The 22,814-nt window shown below is 39.7% G+C and overlaps 1 long non-coding RNA gene across 1 annotated transcript in view; it reads right to left on the minus strand.

Annotated features, from left to right (window-relative positions):
- Window positions 1–901: 901 nt before the first annotated feature.
- The window catches only part of LOC139438531 (uncharacterized), a 50,201-nt gene continuing 28,288 nt past the window's right edge, over window positions 902–22,814 (minus strand). The window contains exon 3 of the long non-coding RNA XR_011648205.1: window positions 902–1,022. This is a non-coding gene — a long non-coding RNA (uncharacterized lncRNA). The remainder of the gene's footprint in view (window positions 1,023–22,814) is intronic.

A 22,814-nucleotide genomic window follows, 5' to 3' on the forward strand; every position in this document is an offset into this window, starting at 1 on the left:
CTCTTTGTTCTACCAGAAGATGATCTAGGGCCATCTCACTATCCATGACATTTGCTGTGTCTATAGAAACTCAAATTGTTTTGAGAATTTCATCAGTGATATTGACACATTCTTCTACTGTGGCTGTTAGGTTGCCTCATGATGGGCAAACATTCCATAGGGAGCTGATAGTCTTATGGTTAACCCTAGCCCAGCTACTTCATATCTAGGGCATGTTTATTTCTGGTATGGCTAGTGGGTTGGTAAATAGAGCTACTATGACTCAGATATCCTATTGCATATTGGCTCCTTATCCAAACATTGTTTACACATTCAGACTTGGGGATTAAGCAGTCCTCCTTCTAAGCCTTCAAAAGGCAGTTGAAAATGTATCTTTTTGGTGCACACACAGTACTTTCTAATTGGTTCTTTATAAAATTTGGATTTTTTAAAAGACTCTGAAGCTGCCTGTTGTTTTAATTAGGTCACAGCAGACATTAGATAGGGGACCCAGTTTGTAAGGCAACATGATTCACAAAGCAAGTAGGAGCAAAAATTTTTCTAAGCAGCCCACATCCTTGAGTTTTTATATATTAACTCCGACCTTGGATTTAAATAAGTATAGGACAGGTAAATAAAGGCTCCAACTTTTTTGTTCCCCTTTTAGATATTGACTGTAGCAGTTTGATATTATTGATGAATTCCAATTCTAGGCATATTAGATAATACTGGATTCATAGGTTTACTTAATTAAGGAATTACATAAACTTCTTGTGCCAGTAGGGCATTGAGTCCTCACCCACCAAAGAATGATATTTAATCAATTACCTAACTTCATATCTTGAGGAAAGAGAAAACTAAACCTAACATTAGTAAGAGGAAGGAAATAATAAAGATTAGAAAGGAGACAAGTGGACAGGGAGGAGGCAAGATGGTCGCTCAGTGAACTTGCCTTTGCGGTCTGTCGCGGGAAGAGACGGCTGGGCGCAGCTGCAGGTTCTCCAAGGCGGGGCTTTTTCGGGATTTTTGCAGGGTAGAAGTGCCTGGACATCGATTGGGTGGAAAGGTAATGGAGAGGATTGGTCTAGTAGATATAATTTGGGTTCTATTGCCCGCAGGTGAGACCCACACACAGGCTCCTCCCTATTGGGGGTGGGGGGAACCACGGTCCTGCCCGGCGGCTCCACTTTTAGATGACTCTGAGGTGCTAAGGAGTTCGCGAGTTCTGGGCGAGCTGTTGGTGGGTTGATGCAACGGGTCGTTTTTGCGGATTGATTTGGGAAGATAGACGGTGTTTTGTTGTGAAGCGGGAGAAACTTTTGATTGTGAATACAAACAATAGTGCTTCTGCCTGAAGCCCCGCCCCCAAAAGCCCAGCAGCCGATCTCCAACCCAAATAGGCTGTAGGCAATAAAGAGACATAATTGGAAAATTGTTTTAGGCTGCGGCAAGGGAGGGGGACACGTCTGGAAGCTTATTAGGGAATATTCTGCGAAGCTTGGGAATTCCGGTTTTGGAATCTGTTTTCAGCGTCACAGGCCGGGCTTTGCATCTGTACTAGTAAAGTGGCTGCAGTGTAGAGGCGCCCTCTAGTGGCAGTGGTTTGGAATCACAGGACGGGAGCTGTCCAAAAGCTGAAGTGAGATATACCCATACTAATGAGACCAGCTAAGTAAGTGAATTGCAGGGTTCAGTCATAATATAGAGTTTGCAGGTCTGACTTCCCCCATAGGGCTGGCACCCAGCTGTGGGGATCCCTGAGGGCTGTGTTACACTGCAGGGCTCCCAGGCTTCCTGTTGACCAGATTGGAGGTTGCCAGGTCCCTAAACTCTGGTGGCCCACACCACAGAGACTCACACCTCTTGAGTCCTCAATATCTCAGACTTTCCATCCCTGAATCCATCTCGCACTGAGGTCCATCTGAGGTCCTTAAATGCCCTAGCCTTCAACGTTGGCATTTTTTATCATTTCATTTTGTTTTGTTTTTATTTTCATTTTGACTTATTCTTTACTTTTTTCAATTTCCTGATTGCTAACACCGCATTATCCCCTAGTCTTCTCTCACAGCGTATCCCCCAAAGTCTTTTTTTTACTCAGTTATTTCAGGTTTTTTTTTGTGTGTGTGGTAGGTGCTGTGTAGTGGGTGTTTAAATTCTGGTTCGTGTATATCTGGTTTTTTTTTTTTTTCTTTCCCCTACCTGTTCCCCACCATTTGCCCACCCTCTTTTCCTTTCTTCCTCTCATCCCTTCCCCCCCCTTTTTTTTTCTTTTTTTCTGTTGTCTCTCTCCCTCTTGTCCCTCATATTCTACTTAGTTTATTTTAACTCAATTATACAATAGGTGCAGCAGGAAACACCTCACATTTGCTGGGTTTTCTCATCCTCCACTGCCTCATTTCTGTGTGAACTGAATTGGGCTACCTACACTATCCTCTTTCCCCTCCATCTTGATATCCGCCACCATCTACTGTCTCTCCTATATTCCACCTCCCACCTCCCTTTCTTCGATCCACGAAGGGTCTAAGTCTTAATTCCTAATACCTTAGTTTTGTTTTCTGTCTGTTATTCACTCTTGAAACTATTACCTTTATTTTCTCTTCCCCTCTCTCACAAAAACAATAGCTTTTTAGCTCATACCATATTCCTCCCATATTCAATCATCTACCCCATAATAAGTACGCTACCTACTGCTATAACTCTACACAATTTACATGAATCTAACCTCCATCCTCCCAGATCTCATATTCTTGCTATGTTAACATATATCACCAATACTACTTTACACTTTTCCCTTCTGTACACAATTGCCTTTCCCCAACACTAATACTTTCCTTTAAAGTGAACTTAACCAACAACAAGAAATTAGAATAAGAAGAAAAAAGTGACAAAGAGAAGATATAACACCTATGCAAAAATAACACCTAATTAACCTCCAAGACTAGACAAAGAAGCTAAGGAACTGATTAAATCCGTCAAGATAAAGAGATGACCAGAAAGCAACAAAAATCTACAAACCAAACCAGTAATCAGGAAAACATGGCTGAATCCATTCAACAAACCAAAAATCATGAAGGGGAGCAAAACTTTGCACAAGCAATGAAAGATCTCAGAACATTTATCACCGACAAATTTGATGAAGTAATGAAAGAGGTTAACAACCTGAAGACATCACTTGGAGGGGAAATTGTAGACATATGCAAAAACATAACAGATATAATGGGAATGAACACCACAGTTCAAGAAATCAAAAATACACTTGCAGCAAATATCAGCAGGCTAGAAGAGACAGAGCAGAGAATTAGTGATGTGGAAGACAGTACATCAGAAATCAAACAGATAGTAGAAGGGGTCAATAAGAAGATAGAAAAAATCCAGTTAGGACTTAGGGACCTGAATGACATTGCAAAATGCTCAAACATACGTATTATAGGCATTCCAGAAGGAGAAGAGAAGGGAAAGGGGTCAGAAGGAGTGTTGTAGGAAATACTGGCTGAAAACTTCCCAAATCTACTGAAAGAGACAGATGTGCATATCCAAGAAGCACAGCGCACTCCACTAGTCATAAACCCCGACAGGCCCACGCCAAGACATATACTTGTCAAATTATCCAATGCTCAAGACAAAGAGAAAATCCTAAAAGCAGCAAGAGAAAAGAAAACCATCACATACAAGGGAAGCTCCATTAGATTAAATGCTGATTTCTCATCTGAACCATGGAGGCAAGAAGGCAGTGGTATGATATAGTCAAGGTACTAAAGGAAAAAAATTTCCAACCAAGAACACTCTTTCCAGCTAAACTAGCATTCAAACATGATGGAGAGTTCAAAATATTCACAGACAAACAGAAACTGAAAGAGTATACCAACAAGAAACCTCCCCTTCAAGAAATTCTAAAGGGAGTTCTGCAGGAAGAAAGGAAAAAACAGGAAAGGCAGAGTTGGAGGAGAGTATAAGAGTAACAACAACAAAAAAAAAGACAAAAAATATACAAACAAAATATGACAAACACAAATCCAATCAAAATATGGCTAACACAAATAATTCCTTGAAAGTAATAACACTGAATGTCAACGGATTAAACTCACCTATCAAAAGATTCAGACTGGGACACTGGATAAGGAAATATGACCCATCCGTATGCTGTCTACAAGAAACCTCGTAGACCCAGAGACACATGGAGATTGAAAGTGAATGGCTGGAAAACAATCATACAAGCTAACAATAACCAAAAAAAGACAGGAGTAGCTATATTAATATCAGACAAAATAGACTTTAAATGTGAAACAATTGTGAGAGACAAAGAAGGATACTACATTTTAGTGAAAGGGAAAATCTGTCAAGAAGATCGAACAATCATAAATATTTATGCCCCTAACAAGGGTGCCTCTAAATACGTGAGGCAAACGGGGGAAAAACTAAGTGAAACAATAGATACATCTACAATTATAGTGGGGGATTTTAATACACCACTATCAACTCTGGACAGAACATCTCAAAAGAGAATCACCAAAGAAACAAAACATCTGAACAGTACATTAGAGGAGCTGGATCTAATAGACATATATAAATCGCTGCACCCAAACACAGCAGGATATACATTTTTCTCAAGTGCACATGGATCATTCTCCAAGATAGATCATATGCTAGGCCACAAAGAAAGGCTGAATGAATTCAGAAAGATTGAAATCATACAAAACAATATCTCTGACCACAGTGGAGTCAAGCTGGAAATTTGCAATGGACAGAAGCCCAGATTTCACACCACGATTTGGAAATTAAACAGCACACTCTTAGAAAAACAGTGGGTCAAACAGGAAATCTCAAAAGAAATCAATGACTACCTTGAATCAAATGATAATGATAACACAACATACCAAAATTTATGGGATGCAGCAAAAGCAGTACTGAGAGAAAATTTATAGCCATAAATTCATATATCAAAAAAGAAGAAAGAGCAAAAATTGAAGAACTGCACACTTGAAGGAATTAGAAAAACAACAACAAAGTAACCCACCAGGAAGAAGAAGGAAGGAAATAACAAAGATAAGAGCAGAAATAAATGAAATAGAAAATAAGAAAGCACTTGAAAAGATAAACAAGACCAAGAGCTGGTTTTTTGAGAAGATCAACAAAATTGACAAATCTTTAGTGAGACTAACAAAGAAAAAAAGAGAGAAGATGCAAATACACAAAATAGAAATGAGAAAGGCAATATCACCACTGACCCCACAGAAATAAAGACTATCATAAGAGGATACTTTGAAAAACTATATTCCAACAAAAATGACAATCTAGAGGAAATGGACAAATTCCTAGAAACACATAAGCAGCCCATATTGACAAAAGAAGAAATTGATGATCTTAACAAACCAATCACAAGCAGAGAGATAGAATCAGTTATTAAAAATCTCTCAACTAAGAAGAGCCCAGGGCCAGATGGCTTCACAGGTGAATTCTACAAAACATTCCAGAAAGAACTGACACCAATCCTGCTGAAACTATTCCAAAAAATTGAAACAGAAAGAACATTACCCAACTCCTTCTATGATGCCAACATTACGCTAGTACCAGGCCAAACAAAGACATTACAAGAAAGGAAAATTACAGACCAATTTCTCTAATGAACCTAGACGCAAAAATACTTAACAAAATACTTGCTAATTGTATTCAACAACACATTAAACGAATTATACACCACGACCAAGTGGGATTCATCCCGGGTATGCAAGGATGGTTCAACATAAGAAAATCAATCAACGTAATATACCATATAAACGGATTGAAGGAAAAAAATCACATGATTGTATCTATTGATGCAGAAAAAGCATTTGACAAAATACAGCACCCTTTCTTGATAAAAACACTCCAAAAGATTGGAATACAAGGAAATTTTTTGAACATGATAAACAGTATATATGAAAAACCTAAAGCCAATATTGTGTACAATGGAGAAATCCTAGACTCCTTCCCTCTAAACTCAGGAACAAGAAAAGGATGCCCACTGTCTCCACTCCTATTTAACATTGTCTTAGAAGTACTTGCTCGAGCACTGAGGCAAGAACCAGAAATGAAAGGCATTCAAATTGGAAAGGAAGAAGTCAAAATTTCATTATTTGCAGATGACATGATCCTATACATAGAAAACCCTGAGAGATCTACAACAAAGATTCTAGAACTCATAAATGAGTTTAGTAAAGTTGCAGGTTATAAGATCAATGCACAAAAATCAGTAGCATTTCTGTACACCAATAATGAGCAAGATCAGGAGGAAATCAAGAAACAAATACCATTCACAATAGTAAATTAAAAAATCAAATACTTAGGAATAAATTTAACTAAAGAGGTAAAGAACTTATACACTGAGAACTATACAAGATTGTTCAAGGAAATCAAAGAAGACCTAAATAAATGGAAGACTATTCCTTGTTCATGGATAGGAAGACTGAACATTATTAAGATGTCTATCCTACCAAAACTGATCTACACATTCAATGCAATCCCAATAAATCAACACAGCCTTCTTTAAGGAACTAGAAAAACTAACTATGAAATTTATTTAGAAAGGAAAGAGACCCCGAATAGCCAAAGACATACTGAAAAAGAAAAACGAAATTGGAGGAATCACACTACATGACTTCAAACATACTACAAAGCTACGGTGGTGAAAACAGCATTGTAATGGCATAAGGAGAGACACATAGACCAATGGAATCGAATTGAAAGCTCTGATATAGAACCTCACATATACAGCCACATAATATTCAATAAAGCCACCAAACCCTCTCAACTGGGAGAGAGTGGCCTATTCGACAAATGGTGTCTGGAGAACTGGATAGCCATATGTAGAAGAATGAAAGAGGATTACCATCTCACACCTTATACAAAGATCAACTCAAGATGGATCAAAGACCTAAATATAAGAGCCAAGAGCATAAAAACCTTAGAAAGCAGTGTAGGGAAACATTTACAGGACCTTGTAATAGGAAATGGATTTATGAATATCTCACCAAAAGCACGAGCAGCAAAAGAACTAATAGATAAATGGGACTACCTCAAAATTAAAGCCTTCTGCACCTCAAAGGAGTTTGTCAAGAAAGTAAAAAGGGAGCCCACACAGTGGGAGAAAATATTTGGCAACTATATATCTGATAAGAAACTTATAACTTGCATATATAAAGAATTCCTATATCTTGAAAATAAAAAGATAACCCATTTAAAAAATGGGAAAAAGACTTAAACAGACACTTCTCCAAAGAAGAAATACAAATGGCAAAAAAGCACATGAAAAAATATTCCAAATCTCTAGCTATCAGGGAAATGCAAATCAAAACCACAATGAGATACCATCTTACACCCATAAGATTGGCAGCTATGAAAAAGAAGAATACGAGTGTTGGAGAGGATGTGAAGAAAGGGGAACACTCATCCACTGCTAGTGGGAATGCAGAAGGATCCAACTATTCTGGAGGACAGTATGGTGGTTTTTCAAAAAACTAGCCATAGATTTGCCATATGACCCAGCAATACCACTGCTGGGTATATACCCAGCAGAACTGAAAACAAGGACACAAACCGATATATGTACACCAATGTTCATAGCAGCATTGTTCACTATCACCAAAAGTTGGAATCAACCTAAATGGCAATCTTCAGATGAGTGGATCAATAAAATGTGGTATATACACACAATGGAATACTACTCGGCTGTAAGAACAAACACACTACAAACACATGTGATAACATGGATGAACCTTGAGAACCTTATGTTGAGTGAGGCAACCCAGACATTGAAGGACAAATACTACATGACCTCAATGATATGAAATAACCAAGCTGCCCTAGATAGCAAGAGACTGAATGATAGGCTTACTGGAAATCGGAGGGTGGAGGAAGGATGTGAGCCGATGTCTGCAGGGGTGGAATTTAAGACGACCTGGTGGTAAGTATGAACACAAAGAAGAGATAAAAGGGGGGCAAGGGGTTGCCTTTGGTTGGGGCTTTGTGGGTTTGAGGGTGGCTGGGGAGGGGCGGATGGGTAACATTGCCCAAAACTGGGGGGAGGGAGGGGTAGCATACAAACACAGGAGAGGGTCAGGTGTTGGTGGAGAGTAAAATGCCAAGAAAATCATATCAAAATATAATAAAGAGGGTTACCTGTTTAGAATGCTCGGAGGGGAGGGTCTGATGCAGGACGGACTCCTGGGGAATGTCTAAATGCTCATTCTGCCAGAGTGGGTGACACCATGGGGTAGAAACCCAAGTAGTGAGAGTGGGGGTGGACCCACATCCTGGGGAGGACTAATGCCATCAAATAGAGGGAACTGTATCCCTCAAGAGAAAGGGTGGCTCCCAGGGCATTGGGGCAGTTGAACAAGTTAGGCCCTGAACACTATTCCATCTATATCTGGAAGTGGCTCCTCAGGAAACGGAGGTTGGCTGTCACTGTGGGCACCAAGGTGGAAGGAAAAATGGACGTTAAATGTGTGGAACCAAGGTAAATGGGGGGTAAGAGAGGAGTTTCATGAGAGTACACAAGGATGGATATAAAACATGTAATATTACACCATAACATATAGGAGATGACAGACTGATAATGTAAACCATAATGTAAAACATAGGATAACTAAGAATGTAAAAAACTGTATCCTAAAGTATGCACCACAATGTAAGCACAGATGTCACCTTGTTAGAAAGCTATTGTCTCAGACTCTGTACATCACGGTAAGTAAATATGATGTGAATAGGGTATAAGAGTATCGCTGTGGAAGGGAAAAGGTTTTGTGGTGGATGTATGGGAGTGCTGTATATTATATATATGCATTGCTGTGGTCTAGGGCTCCTGTGAAGAGAAGCTCAATAATTAGGGGGCAAAAAAGAAAAGAAAAAGATAGGATGTAGAATTTTTTTCCAAGTCAACACGTATTCTTTATCTAACCTTTAAACCCATCGCTATATGCCATTTCCTAGTAAGGGACCCTGACATTATATTGGGCTTCAAATTTCAGGGAGTTCTGGATCACAGAGTGGTTCAACAATGGCAATGGAGGGATACTGGTATAGGATACCATTGACATGTGATATATGGCTGACAGGGAGCTGTACAGAACACATGTCCAGGGTGCATGGTAATATTTGGATATACTCATAGTGGCAACAATTAAAAACCACAGCAGGGGGGGTACTGGGTTCCTGGCCAGTGGTGCTCTACTGTGGTCCCTAGGGGAGCAGCAACAGTCTCCCAGGTGCAGCGGTGGGGACCAGGAGGGAGTGAGGGTTCAACAGTGAGCCCCTGACGCTAATGACTATGCTTGTGAGCTGATAAGCCTAAAATAAGAACAAGGCCTAGAGCAGCATTGTATCTGGGAATTTCCTCCTGTCAGCCTTCATGTTACTCAAATGCAGCCAGTCTCGAAGCCAAACTCAGCATGTAAATGCAATGCCTTCCCCCCAGCGTGGGACATGACACCCGGGGATGAGCCTCCCTGGCACCGAGGGACCACTATCAACTACCAACTGATGATGCAACTGGAAAATGACCTTATACAGAAGGTTCAATGCGGATCAGCAGAATATCCCTGTCTACATAAAATAACATGACTTTAAAATGCTGTTTGACCTAATGTAAGGGGGAAATGGAAAGGAGAAATGAGTTTATATGGCTACAGGTCTCTAAAAAAGAGTCTGGAGGCTGTCAGAAGGATTCCCCTTATGCACAACTGAGCAGAGTCTGAGAGACAGATAAAGCAGATACAACCCCCAGATATCGGTTCCTTTGAGGGCTAAAGAGACCCATGGGAGTTATGGTCATTGCCAATGGGGTTAACTACCAGGTCAGATGGCCCCTCTTTGGAACTGGTGTTTATGTGTGATGAATCTGGACTCAGATGGGATCTCTCTTCATAAGACTTTCATGCTAATGTGCTGGAGGTGCAGTTAGTGTTGGGGTTTAAGATATATTTAGGGGATTTGAATCTCTGGACTGACAATGTGATAGCCAGGTCCTGAGCCTCAACAGACTCCAGCACCTACAATCTGATTCATTGGACTCACCACACTCAGCTAAGATAGAGTTGAAGAAGGACAACCACCACACCATGGAGCCTAGAGTGATTACAACTGAAAGTGGGAGGATTGCATCCAGAATCCATGTGGAATCTGAGCCTCCTCTTGACATAGAGGTGCAATGGACACAACCAATCCAATGTCCACATAGAAAAGGTGGCATTGGATTGGGAAAAGTGGACATGGTGACTGATGGGTATGGGGAAAGGCAGGAAGAGATGAGAGGTGGAGGCATCTTTGGGACATGGAGCTGCCCTGGATGGTGCTTCAGGGACAATCACCGGACATTGTAAATCCTCACAGGGCCCACTGGATGGAATGGGGGCGAGTATGGGCCATGATGTGGACCACTGACCATGAGGTGCAGAGGTGCCCAAAGATGTACTTACCAAATGCAATGGATGTGTCATGATGATGGGAATGAGTGTTGCTGGTGGGGGGAGAGGTGGGGTGGGGGTGGTGGGGTTGAATGGGACCTCATATATATATATATATTTTAACATAATATTATTACAAAGTCAATAAAAAAATAAAAAAATAAAAAAAAGGAAGGAGACAAGTGAGATAAAGCACAGAAAAACAACTGAGAGGATCAATGAAACCAAAATTTGGTTCCTTAAAAAGATTAATAAAATTGACAAACTTTTATCCAGACAAACAAAGAGAAATGAGAGAAGATGCAAATAACTATTTAAGGAATGAAAGTGGGAACATTAACACTCATTTGGCAGAAATTAAAGGGATTATAAGAGAATACTATGAACGTTCATATGTCAATAAACTAGATAATTGAGAAGACATGAACAAATTCCTAAAACATAAAAATAACCTGCTCTGACTCAAGAAGATATAAAAGATCTTAACAGACCTATAAAAGCAAAGAGATTGAATAATAATCAAAAATGTCCCATCAAGGAAAGGTCAAAGTCCAGAAGGCTTCAGGGAGAAGTGTACCAAATATTCAAATAAGAATTAACACCAATCCTTCCCAAACTCTTCCAAAAAACTAAAGTGGTAGGAATTCTTCCTAACTCATTATTCCATAAGGCTACTATTGTTCTGATACCCAAACTAGATAGACACATCAAAAGAAAACAAAGGATAACTTCCATATGAATATAGAAGCAAAAACTCCCAACAAAACACTGGCAAATCAAATCAAACTACATATATTATAAGGATTATACCCCATGATCAAGGGTGACTTATCCCCAGAATGCAGTGGTGGGCCAACCTAAGAAAATCACTCACTGTAGTAACACCACATTAAAACAATGGTGGGGGACACAACCAATCCAGTGTCCACAGAGAAAATGTGGAATGGGTGTGGGAAGGGTAGCCATGGTGGCTGCTGGGTTTGGGGAATGGGAGGAAGAGATGAGATGTGGAGGCATTTTCGGGACGTGGAGTTGTCCTGGGTGGTGCTTCACGGACAATTACAGGACATTGTAGACCCCCCCAGGGCCCACTGGATGGAAAGGGGGAGAGTGTGGGCTATGATGTGGACCATTGACTATGGGGTGCAGTGATGTTCAGAGATGTACTTACTGGGTGCAATGGATGTCTCACAATGATGGGAGAGAGTGTTGCTGTGGGGGGAGTGGGGGGTGGGGGCGGTGGGGTTGATTGGGACCTCGTGTTTTTTGAATGTAATTCGTAAAAATAAATAATTTTAATTAAAAAAAAACAATGGTGGGGGCGGGGGCGGTGGGGTTGAATGGGACCTCATATATTTTTTTAAATGTAATTTAAAAAAATAATAAATAAATATTAAAAAAAAAAGAAAAAAACAATGGTGGGAAAAATCTATGATCACTTCAATAGCACTGAGAAGGCTTCTGATGAAATCTACCATGATTTCATAATAAAATTGCTCAGAAAAATAGGAATGAAAGGTAACAACCACAAGTAAATACAAAAAACTCACAGCTAACATCATAGTCAATGTGAGAAACAATGAAAGCTTGCAATGAAAGAATGAAACCTGAGGTCAGGAACAAGACAAGGATGACCAGTGTTACCACTTCTATTCAAAATTAACTGGAAGTTCTAGCCAGGGTTATTAGGCAAAAAAAAGAGAGAGGCATTCAAATCAGAAATCAAAAACTTCCACTATTCACAGATGGTATGATCATTCATATTGAAAATCCCAAAAAATTCACAAGAAATCTACTAGAGGAAATAAATTCAGAAAAGTTACAGGGTATAAGATAAACACTAAAAAAAAATCAGTTTTGTTCTTCCATACCAGGAAAAAACACTGTGATATGGATATTAAACATCAATTCCAGTAGCTGCAACACCTACTCTGCAGTTCATTGGCGTCACCGAGGATAACTAACAAGGAGGTTGGGAAGGACAACCACCATACCAAGGAACCGAGAGAGTCTACAACTGCAAGCAAGAGAGTCCCATCCATCAGCCATAAGGGATTGAAGCCTCCTCTCAATTAGAGGTGGAGTAGGTATCCCCATTCCAGAATCATCAGGATTGGGGAATAAAATATGGATGAGAGTGGACTTACTAATATTCTACTATGAACTTACTGGTATTCCAGCAATGGAAGAAATTATATCACTGATGTGGAGACAGTGGCTGCTGGAGGTGCTGAAGGCACAGAAAGGGAAAAAGAGGTGTAATATGGGGGCATTTTTGAAACATGGAATTGTCTTCACTGACACTGCAAAAACAGATACAGGCCACTATATATCCTAAAGAATTGAGTGAGAGTGAGTAGGAAGAATGTAAACTATAATCCATGCTTCGTGGCAATGCTCCAAATGTGTTCATCAATTGCAATGAATGTACCACATTAATGAAAGAAGTTGTTAATATGGGGAAGGGTGGGAGGTGTGGAATGGGACATTTGGAAATCCCTTATAGTTTCTGTGTAACATTTTCTGTAACCTAAGTACATTTGAAAAAATAAAAAAATCTTTAAAACATTCCATTCACTATAGCCTCTAAAAGAATAAAATACCTGATAATGAATTTAAATAAAGAGATGAATAACTACCAGGTCAGATGGCCCGTCTTTGGAAATGGTGTTTATGTGTGATGAATCTGGACTCAGATGGGATCTCTCTTCATGGGACTTTCATGCTAATGTGCTGAAGGTGCAGTTGGTGTTAGGGTTTGGGATATATTTGGGGGATTTGAATCTCTGGACTGACAGTGTGATGGCCAGGTCCTGAGCCTCAGCAGACTCCAGCACCTACAGTCTGATTCATTGGACTCACCACACTCAGCTAAGATGGAGTTGAAGAGGGACAACCACCACATCATGGAGCCTAGAGTGATTACAACTGAAAGTGGGAGGATTGCATCCAGCATCCATGTGGAATCTGAGCCTCCTCTTGACATAGAGGTGCAATGGACACAACCAATCCAGTGTCCACAAAGAAAAGGTGGCATTCAATTGGGAAAAGTGGACATGGTGGCTGATGGGTATGGGGAAAGGTGGGAGGAGATGAGAAGTGGAGGCATCTTTGGGACATGGAGTTGCCCTGGATGGTGCTTCAGGGGCAGTCACCAGACAGTGTAAATCCTCACAGGGCCCACTGGATGGAATGGGGGAGAGTATGGGCCATGATGTGGACCATTGACCATGAGGTGCAGAGGTGCCCAGGGATGTGCTTACCAAGTGCAATGGATGTGTCATGATGATGGGAATGAGTGTTGCTGGGGGGGGGGAGAGGTGGCATGGGGGTGGTGGGGTTGAATGGGACCTCATATATATATACATTTTTAATGTAATATTATTACAAAGTCAATAAAAAATAAAAAATAAAAATAAAGAGATGAATGACCTGTACACTGAAAACTGCAAAGCACTTAATTAAATTTAACCTAAATTATGACCTAATTAATTTTAATTAACTAAAGATGATCTAAATAAATGGCAAGACATTGTGTCCTTGTTTCAGATTTAATATTGTTACAACATCAGTACTATCTGAAGTGATCTGCAGTTTAAATGCAATACCCAAAATGGGGGGAAGGCAAATATTTACATGCTGAGTTTGGCTTTAAGACTGGCCACATCTGAGCAACACAGAGGCTCTCAGGAGGTAACTCTTAGGCACCCTGCAGCTCTAGGCCTTGTTCTTATTTCAGGTGCACAGGCTCACAAGCATAGTCATTAGTATCAAGGGCTCATTGTTGGATCTTCCTTCTTTTATAGTCTTTGCTATTGCACTTGGGGGATTGTTGCTGTTCCTTTAGGGACTGTGATAGAGCTCCCCTGGCTAGGAACTCAGCACTCCCTCAGTTGTTTTTAATTGTAACAACTATGAAAATATCCAAACATCTTTATGTACCCTGGATATATGGATATATGCCCTGTAGAACTCCTGGGAAACCATGTGTCCCCTGTCAATAACATCCCACACCAGCGTTCCTCCCCTGACATTGTTGAACCTCTCTGTGATCCAAAACTTCTTCAAAAATGAAGCCCTCTATTGCCAGGTTCCATTAGTAATAAAATGAAATATAGTGATGAGTTTAAAGGTTAGATATAGAATACATATTAATTTAGAAAAATTAAGGTAAAAATAAATTGGGGTACCAAAAAATTTTAAAATGCAAAAGCTTTATTTTTGATGTTTTGCCTTCCGTCACTGCAATAAGTGTTGCCCTGTATGCAAACTGGCAAGGCAACTTCTTCCACCAAGGGATTACTACCAAGTACCAGCTGAAGATGTAACTAGAAAATGACCTTGAATAAAAGGGTCAACTCAGACCAGCAGAATATCTGTCTACATATAATACCAGGAGATAAAAATGCTTTTTGACCTTGAATAAAAGGAGAAAAGGAAAGGACAAATGAGTTTATGTGGCTATGAGTCTCCAAAAAGAGCTGGGAGGTCATCAGAGTGGTCGCCCTTATGCAAACCTCAGCAGAGTCCCAGAGACAGATAAAGAAGATACAAACCCAGGTACTGGTTCTTCTGAGGGCTACAGGGACCAACAGTTTCTATGGTCATGGCAGATGGAGTTCAGTGCCATGTCAGTTGGCCCCACTTTGGAGTTTGTGTTTCTGTGTGATGGAGCTGGCCTCAGATCTGATCTTTGTCCACAAGCCTCCCCTGTTACTTTTACTGGATCTGTAGTTGGTGCTTGGGTTTAGTGTATACCCAGGGGACCTGAATCTCTGGGCTGACCATGTGATAGCCAGGCCCTGAGCCTCAATAGACTTGCAGCTCCTACACTCTGGTTTATTGGACTTACCCCACTCTGCTAACATGGAGGTGAAGAAGGTCAACCACCAAACCAGGGAGCCAAGAGTGCCTACAAGTGAAAGCAGATTTGCATCCAGCATCCATGTGGAATCTAGGCCCCCTCTTGATATAGATGTGGAGTGGACACAACCATTCTAAGGTCCACAGGATGGAGGAATAGAGTATGGATTAGAGTGGACTTACTGATGTTCTATTCATGAATGATTGTGATTAGTAATTGAAGAAAATGTGGCATTGGTGTGGAGAAAGTGGCCATGGTGGCTGCTGGGGACAGGGAGTGGGAGGAAGAGATGTGATGTGGGGGCATTTTCAGGGGTTGGAGTTGTCCTGGGTGGTGCTGCAGGGACAGTTACCAGTCATTGTATGTCCTCCCATGGCCCGCTGGGTGGACTGTGGGAGAGTGTAGGCTATGGTGTGGGTCATTGACCATGAGGTGCAGTGGTGCTCAGAGATGTATTCACCAAGTGCAATGAATGTCTCATGATGATGGAGGAGGTTGTTATGGGGGGGAAAGTGGGGTGAGGGGGATGGGAGTTTATAGGGACCTTGTATTTTTTTAATGTAACATTAAAAAAAATTTTAAAGACCAAAAAAATGAAAAAAATAATAAATGCAATACCTACCAAAATCTCTGCAACCTTTTTTTAGGAATGGAAAAAGGTGATCCTCAAATTCATATGGAATACCAAGGCACCAACTAGCCAAAACAATCTTTCAGAAGTCTCTAACTATATAATAAGCACACACAACCAAGATATCATCCCAAATTATACAACATAACATAAAAAGAAATGGAAAAATCTCATTTATTCTCCAGGGGAAAAAATCAGCCAATACAGTCCCAAATGAACCAGAGAAGGAATTATGCATCAAAGCAGTCTCTGCTCAATAAGAAAGGTAAATCCTCTTGGAGTGAAAGAAAAGATAGTTCTCAACAAAGAAACATAAACAACAACAAAAATGTAAAAGGAAACTTTAGATCTATATATAAAATATCCAAAATTCAAGGACAACTAACAAGATGTGGCAAAGTAAGGAGCTCCTAGAGTCAGCTCCTGCTACAGGGCAGTTAGTAATCACATGGTGCTATCTAAAGCACCTGTTTGTGTGCTCCAGGAAGCCAGAAGAGCATCCTGCAACATCCTTGAAAGAATGGAAGGAAGGAGACTGCCCATCTGCAGAGAAGATTCAGAAGTAGAGCACCCCATGACCTGGAAGCTGGTGCCCATCATCCAATGGAGGCACAAGCCAACTCAGGAGCTATTCTGCAGCTGGAATAGGAAGCTCCACTTTCCAAAAATGGGGAAGGAAAACGTAATTGGGCACCAACTTCAGCTACTGATGAGTAAATTGAGAGGGCAACAGTATATAATCCTAAGAACAGCTAAAGTTTGAACCTGACCAAGTCAGAAAGAGACAGGGAGTCGCCATCTTAACTCCATGCCAGGCACAAGGGGAAGCAGGACAGAATAAAAATCCCAGTGCTGGTAGGGACCAGCACCTTTTGATCCAGATCAGATTGCAGCTCTAGCATAGGACCCAGCCTCACCTCCAGCAGGGAGAAAGCTGGGGGACCTGCATTAGCCTCTGTGGGAAATTACCAGCCAAGTTGAGATGCCAGTGAATATCCTACTAAAGCAGCACAAGCTGCCCAAGAGCTATCCTCTGGCTAGAAATGGAAGCTCCTTTTTCCCAAAAACAGGGGAGGAAGAGAGTTGGCCATTGATTTCAGCTAATGATTAGTAAATTCAGTTTGCTAGAGTCTAACCCTAAGAACAGCTAAAAGGATGAACCTGTCCAAGTCAGAAAGAGGTTGGTGGCCACCATTTTAACTCCACCCCCAGCAGAAGGGGAAGCCAGGCTGACCAAAAATCATGGTGAATATAGGGACCTGTTTCTTTCACCCAGATCAGCCTGCAGTCTTATCCTAGGCTTCAGCCCCACCTCTGGCAGGGAGGAACCTAGTGGGCCCTGCACCAGCCTATCCAGGTAACTGCAGGAACCTTTAGCTGACATGGGCTGAATAATCAGAAGTCTACCAGGACAACTGCAGTCATCTTGGACCTGCAATGCATAGATAGCTGCCCACACCTGCAGCGCTGTTCCTGCCCCAGGCAGGGGTGAAAGGGGCATGAAGCTTCAGCAGTCTCGCTGGGCAGCCACAGCCTAGGCCTGCATGACTTGAATTATTCCACAGAGCTATGATTCTGTCCCTACCCCTACAAAGAAGAAAGTTGAGAGAAGCTTCATAGGTCCCTGGGTAATGAGGGCAGCTTAATCCTCCACAGCTTAGAGCACCAACTATATCCTTGGTTCCTACTGCACAACCAGTAAAGGAGAAAGGGCAGAAAGCCATAAATTAAAGAGGAAAAACCACACCCAGAATAAATACTACACCAGATGCCAAGACAACAAAAAATTATAATCCACACCAAAGAACAGGAAGATATGGCCCAGTTAAAGGAACAAGATAATGTTCCAAGTAACAGAAAGGACTTGAGACAACTAATCATAGAAGTTCAAACAAATCTCCTTAATAAATTCAATGAGATGGCTAAAGAGATTAAGGATATTAAGAAGACATTGGAGGAGCACAAAGAACTTGAAAGTATACATAGCAAATTAGCAGATCTCAGAATTAAAGGTGCAATAAATGAAATTTAAAAACATTGAAATCATATAAAGCAGATTTGAGGAGGCAGCAGAAAGGATTGGTAAGCTGAAAGAAATGGCCTCTGAAAGTGAACATACAAAAGAACAAATGAGGTATGGAAAAAATTGAACAAGGAATCAGGGAACTAAATGACAGCAAAAGATGTACAAACATACATGTCATGCGTGACCCAGAGAAGAAGAGAAGGGAAAAGGGGCAGAAGGAATATTTGAAGAAACAATGGTAGAAAATTTCCCAACCCTATTGAAGGGCATAGATATCCATGTCCAAGAAGCACAATGTACTCCCATCCAAAAAAATCTGAATCAACCAACTCTGACACACATATTAACCAGAATATCTGATGCCAAAGACAAAGAGAATTCTGAGACCAACAAGAGAAAAGCAAAGCATGACATAAGGGATACCCAATAAGATTAAGTGCTGATTTCTCTTCAGAAACCAGGAAGACAATAAAACCGTGGCCTGATATATTTAAGATACTATGAGAAAAACTTCCAGCCAAGGATCTTATATCCAGCAAGACTGTCTTTCAAAATTAAGGGTGAGATTAGAATATTCACAGATAAACAGAAACTGAGAAAATTTCTAACCAAGAGGCAAGATTTTCAAGACATGCTAAAGGTTATGCTAGACCCTGACAAGAAAAGACAGGAGAGAGGGGCCTGGAAGAGAGTCTAGAAATGAAGATTATGTCAATAAAATTAAAAGAGGAAAAGAAGGGTGAAAATAAAATATGGCAGATAAAACTCAAAAAGTCAAGAAAAAACTTAACCAATGATTTAAGGCACTTACAGTATTCATAAAACTGCAACTCAATGTTAAAAAAAAATCAAAAAAGTTCTAAATAACTGGAAGAATATTCCATGCTCATGAATTGGAAGACTGAATATCATTCAGATGTCAATTCTACTCAAATTGATATACAGATTCAATGCAAGCCTGATGAAAATTCCACCAGAATTTTTTTTTAATTGAAAACACAATTATCAAACTTATTTGGAAGGGTAAGGGATCCTGAATAGCCAGAAACATCTTAAAAAGGAAAAGTGAACTCTCACCTCCAGACTTTAAACATTTCCTAGGTATAGTGGTTTAAAAAAAGCATTGTACTGCCATAAAGACAGACACATAGACCAATGGAATCAATTTGATGGTTCCGAAACAGACCCTCACATGTATGGTCAAGCCATTTTTGACTAGCCTGTCAATCCCACACAGCTCAGGCAGAATAGTCCATTCAACAAATGGTGCTGAAAGAACTTGATATCCATAGCCAAAAGAAGGAAATAGGACCCCTATCTCACATCTTATCCAAAAATTAACTCAAAATGGACCAAAAACCTAAAAATAAAAGCAAGAACCATAAAACTTCTAGAAAAAAATGGTAGGAAAGTATCTTCAAGATGTGGTGGTACATGGTGGATTCTTAAAGGAGATAAGAGGAGGACTGAGATGGACTACTGATGGTTAATGTACATAAGTTTTAATTAGCTTTGCTGTGAAAGTGTGGAAATGTATAGAGTGGATGGTAACACATAGTGAGTAAAAGCTAGTTTATAAATGGGGATGTGGTTGAAAATGGTAATCTAGATATGAAATGCCAATTGACAGAATGCTAAAGAATAATCTAGGAAATGAATAGCACAGTAAACCAAGAAGTAGATGAGAATTGTGTTTGATGGTACAGATGTAAGAGTGTCCTTCCCTAGCTAAAGCAAATGTACATCACTACTGTAAGGTGGTGGGAATGTGGAGAAGTATGGGAAAAATACAACTGGAGTGACCTATGGACTCTGATTAGCAGTAATAATATAATATTGTTGCATCTATGCCAAAGATGTACTGTGTTGATAATGGGGCAGTATGGAAAATGTGTGCCAAATGTACACTATGGTCATGGTAACAATCAGATGATATTATCTTATCTGTAACAAATGTTCAGATAGAGGCATGTTGTTTGGGAATTCTGTACATGTGCATGATTGCTTTATAAGTTTACAACTTCTGCCATAAAAATATACTTAAAAAATAATAATAGGGTGGGTTGCAGGAAAAATACACCAAATGTAAGATAAGGACAATAAGATTTTGACAAAAATCTTTCATAATTTGTAAGAAACATCTCACAAAAATACAAGGTGTTGGTGGAGGATTGATGTATGGGACCCCTGAATGATGTTACACATGTTTGCTTTCTAACTTCACAATTTTTACCATACTTATTATTTATGAATGATCATATATAATGATATAAAGATAATAATAGGGTGGGTTGGGGGAAAATACTTTGGTTAGTAGCAATATTGTGACAATGCTCTTTAATCATAAATGTAAAATGTTTAACAATTCAAGGTATTGGTGATAGGGTGAGGTATGAGGGTCCTGTATGATGTTATATATATTTGTTTTGTAAATTCACAACTATTATTATACACTTCATGTTTATGTATGCTTATGTATGAGTGGTATACTTTAATAAATTTAAAAAAAAATTTTTTAAAAGCATGGGACCCACTGAGTCCATCACTCTCCTTTCTGAGGAACAGGATTGGAAGGAGACTGTCTAGGGAGTCAGGCAAGCTAAAATTAGATTCAATTATAAAACAAAGTTGAAAAATTAGGTATTTTTTTATCACCATTTTACAGATGAGGAATAGGTACAAAGATCTCAAAGTAGTTTTCCTGAAGTGACCCACCAAGTACATGTCAAGATCTAAGTACAGGGAAGTCTGACTTAAGGTAAACCACTGTGGAAATGACTTCACAAGAGTCACAATTCCATCCAAGTTGGGCCACCCTCAAAGCCCATAGTGAGCCTCAACTACATTCAAGGGCTGCAAATATGATGGTCTGAAACCACCTACCCAACAAGGAGGGTCATCATAGATTGGTGGAAAGAGCCACCGTCTCCACTCTTTACACTCTATTAAATAAAGTGAGTGCATGGTGACTGTTTAGGTGACCCTGTGCTAGGCACAGGGCAGGTAGAGATGAATGTAAACCTTATGGGAGTGATTTACAATTCAGTGAGCAAGAGATAAAGAATCAGCAAATACAACTTGAAGAAGAGGGGTCAATGGTAGGATAACAGAGCAGGTAAGAAAGATGAGTTGATGAAGTTCAACCTGCTGCCCACATAGGATGTCCCAGGTTTGGTTCCTGGTGCCTCCTAAAAACAAACAAGCAAACAAATGAATAAACCAACTCAAGGGAGCCTATGTGGGCTCAGTGGTTCAGTGCCAGCTTCCCACATACAAGGTCCCAGGTTCAGGTTCAATGCCCAGTCCTGGTACCTCAAAAAAAAAAAAAAAAAAAAAAAAAAGGTTACCTAAGTCAGAGAAGACAAGACTGGAGCTGGGGATCAAAGGAGGGGGAGGAAGCAGGCAAATGGTGAGGGGCTATTTCCACATCAAGGATATAGCCAGTGACAAGTGGAGAAGGAAGAAAGAGCTTGATCACTCAATTATCTCCAAGGGAGTTGGGCATGACAAAAAAAGAAAAAACCATTAAAAATGTGCAAAGTATTTAAACAGACATTTCTACAAAGAAGATATACAAATGATAAGCATATGAAAAGATGCTCAAGTCCATTAGCCATTAGGGAAAGGCACATCAAAGCATGATGAGCTATCCTTCACACCCACTCAAAAGGCTATTATTTTTAAAATTGGAAAATGGCAAGTGCTGGTAAGGATGCATATAAATAGGAAACCTCATACACTGTTGGTAGGAATATAAAATAGTGTATTGGCTGTGGAAAACAGCTTGGCAGTAACTCAAAAAGTTAAACTAAAATTACTGAATGAACTGGCAATCCCACTTCTGCATATATATCCAAAAGAATTGAAAGCAAGGATTCAGACAGGTATTTGTAAGTCAATGTTCACAGCACAATAAAGAAAAGGTAGAAGCCAAATAACTACCAGCAGATGAATAGATAAACAAAATGTGGTGAATACATACGATGGAATATTATTCAGTTCTAAGAAAGAATGAAGTCCTGATGCATTCGTCAACATGGATGAACCATCAGGACATTACATTTGGTAAAATAAGCCAGACACAAAAAGACAAATATTGTATGATCTCACTGATATGAACTAAGGATAAGAAGCAAACTCACAGATTTAGAATCTAGAATATAAGTTACCAAGGGATACAATGGGTTAGAGAATGGAAAACTGATACTTAAATTGTGCAGAATCTCTATTTAGGTTGATTATAAATGTTTGGGAATGGATAGTGGTGATGGCAGAACCTTACTGTAAATTACATGTTTGTGAATGTGGTTGAGAGAATTTGTTTAAGGTCATGTACGTTACTAGAAGGAAAGCTAGAAGCCTAAAGATGGGACTGTTTAACTAAGTGAATCTGTTATGGATGATGGACTGAGGTTAACAAATATATGATTGCTCTTTCATGAATTATAACAAATGGATGACACTATTACACATTGTTAATAATAGGAAGGTAGATGGAAAAAATACACCTAATGTAAACTAAGGATTATAGTTATCAGTAATATCTTATATTCTTTCATTAATCCTCACAAAGCTGACACACTAATGCAAAGAGTCAACAATAGAGGGATACATGGGAACATTGTATTTTTTACATGAATTTTCTGTAAACATAAAACTTCCCTCATTTTAAAAAATTGTAGTAATTTAAGAAAACATTATGCTATGTGAAAGAAACTACATGCAAAGTACCATATATTCTATGATTTCATTAATATAAAATGGAAAGATAAATTTATAGAGATGAAATTTATAGTGGCTATGTAGGGCTGGAGAATGATAGAGGGATTGAGAGGTGACTTCTAAGGAGTATAGGGCTTTCCTTCTAGGAGTAAT

The sequence above is a fragment of the Dasypus novemcinctus genome, unplaced genomic scaffold (assembly GCF_030445035.2).
Source record: "Dasypus novemcinctus isolate mDasNov1 unplaced genomic scaffold, mDasNov1.1.hap2 scaffold_193, whole genome shotgun sequence".
In the NCBI taxonomy this organism is placed as follows: Eukaryota; Metazoa; Chordata; class Mammalia; order Cingulata; family Dasypodidae; genus Dasypus; species Dasypus novemcinctus.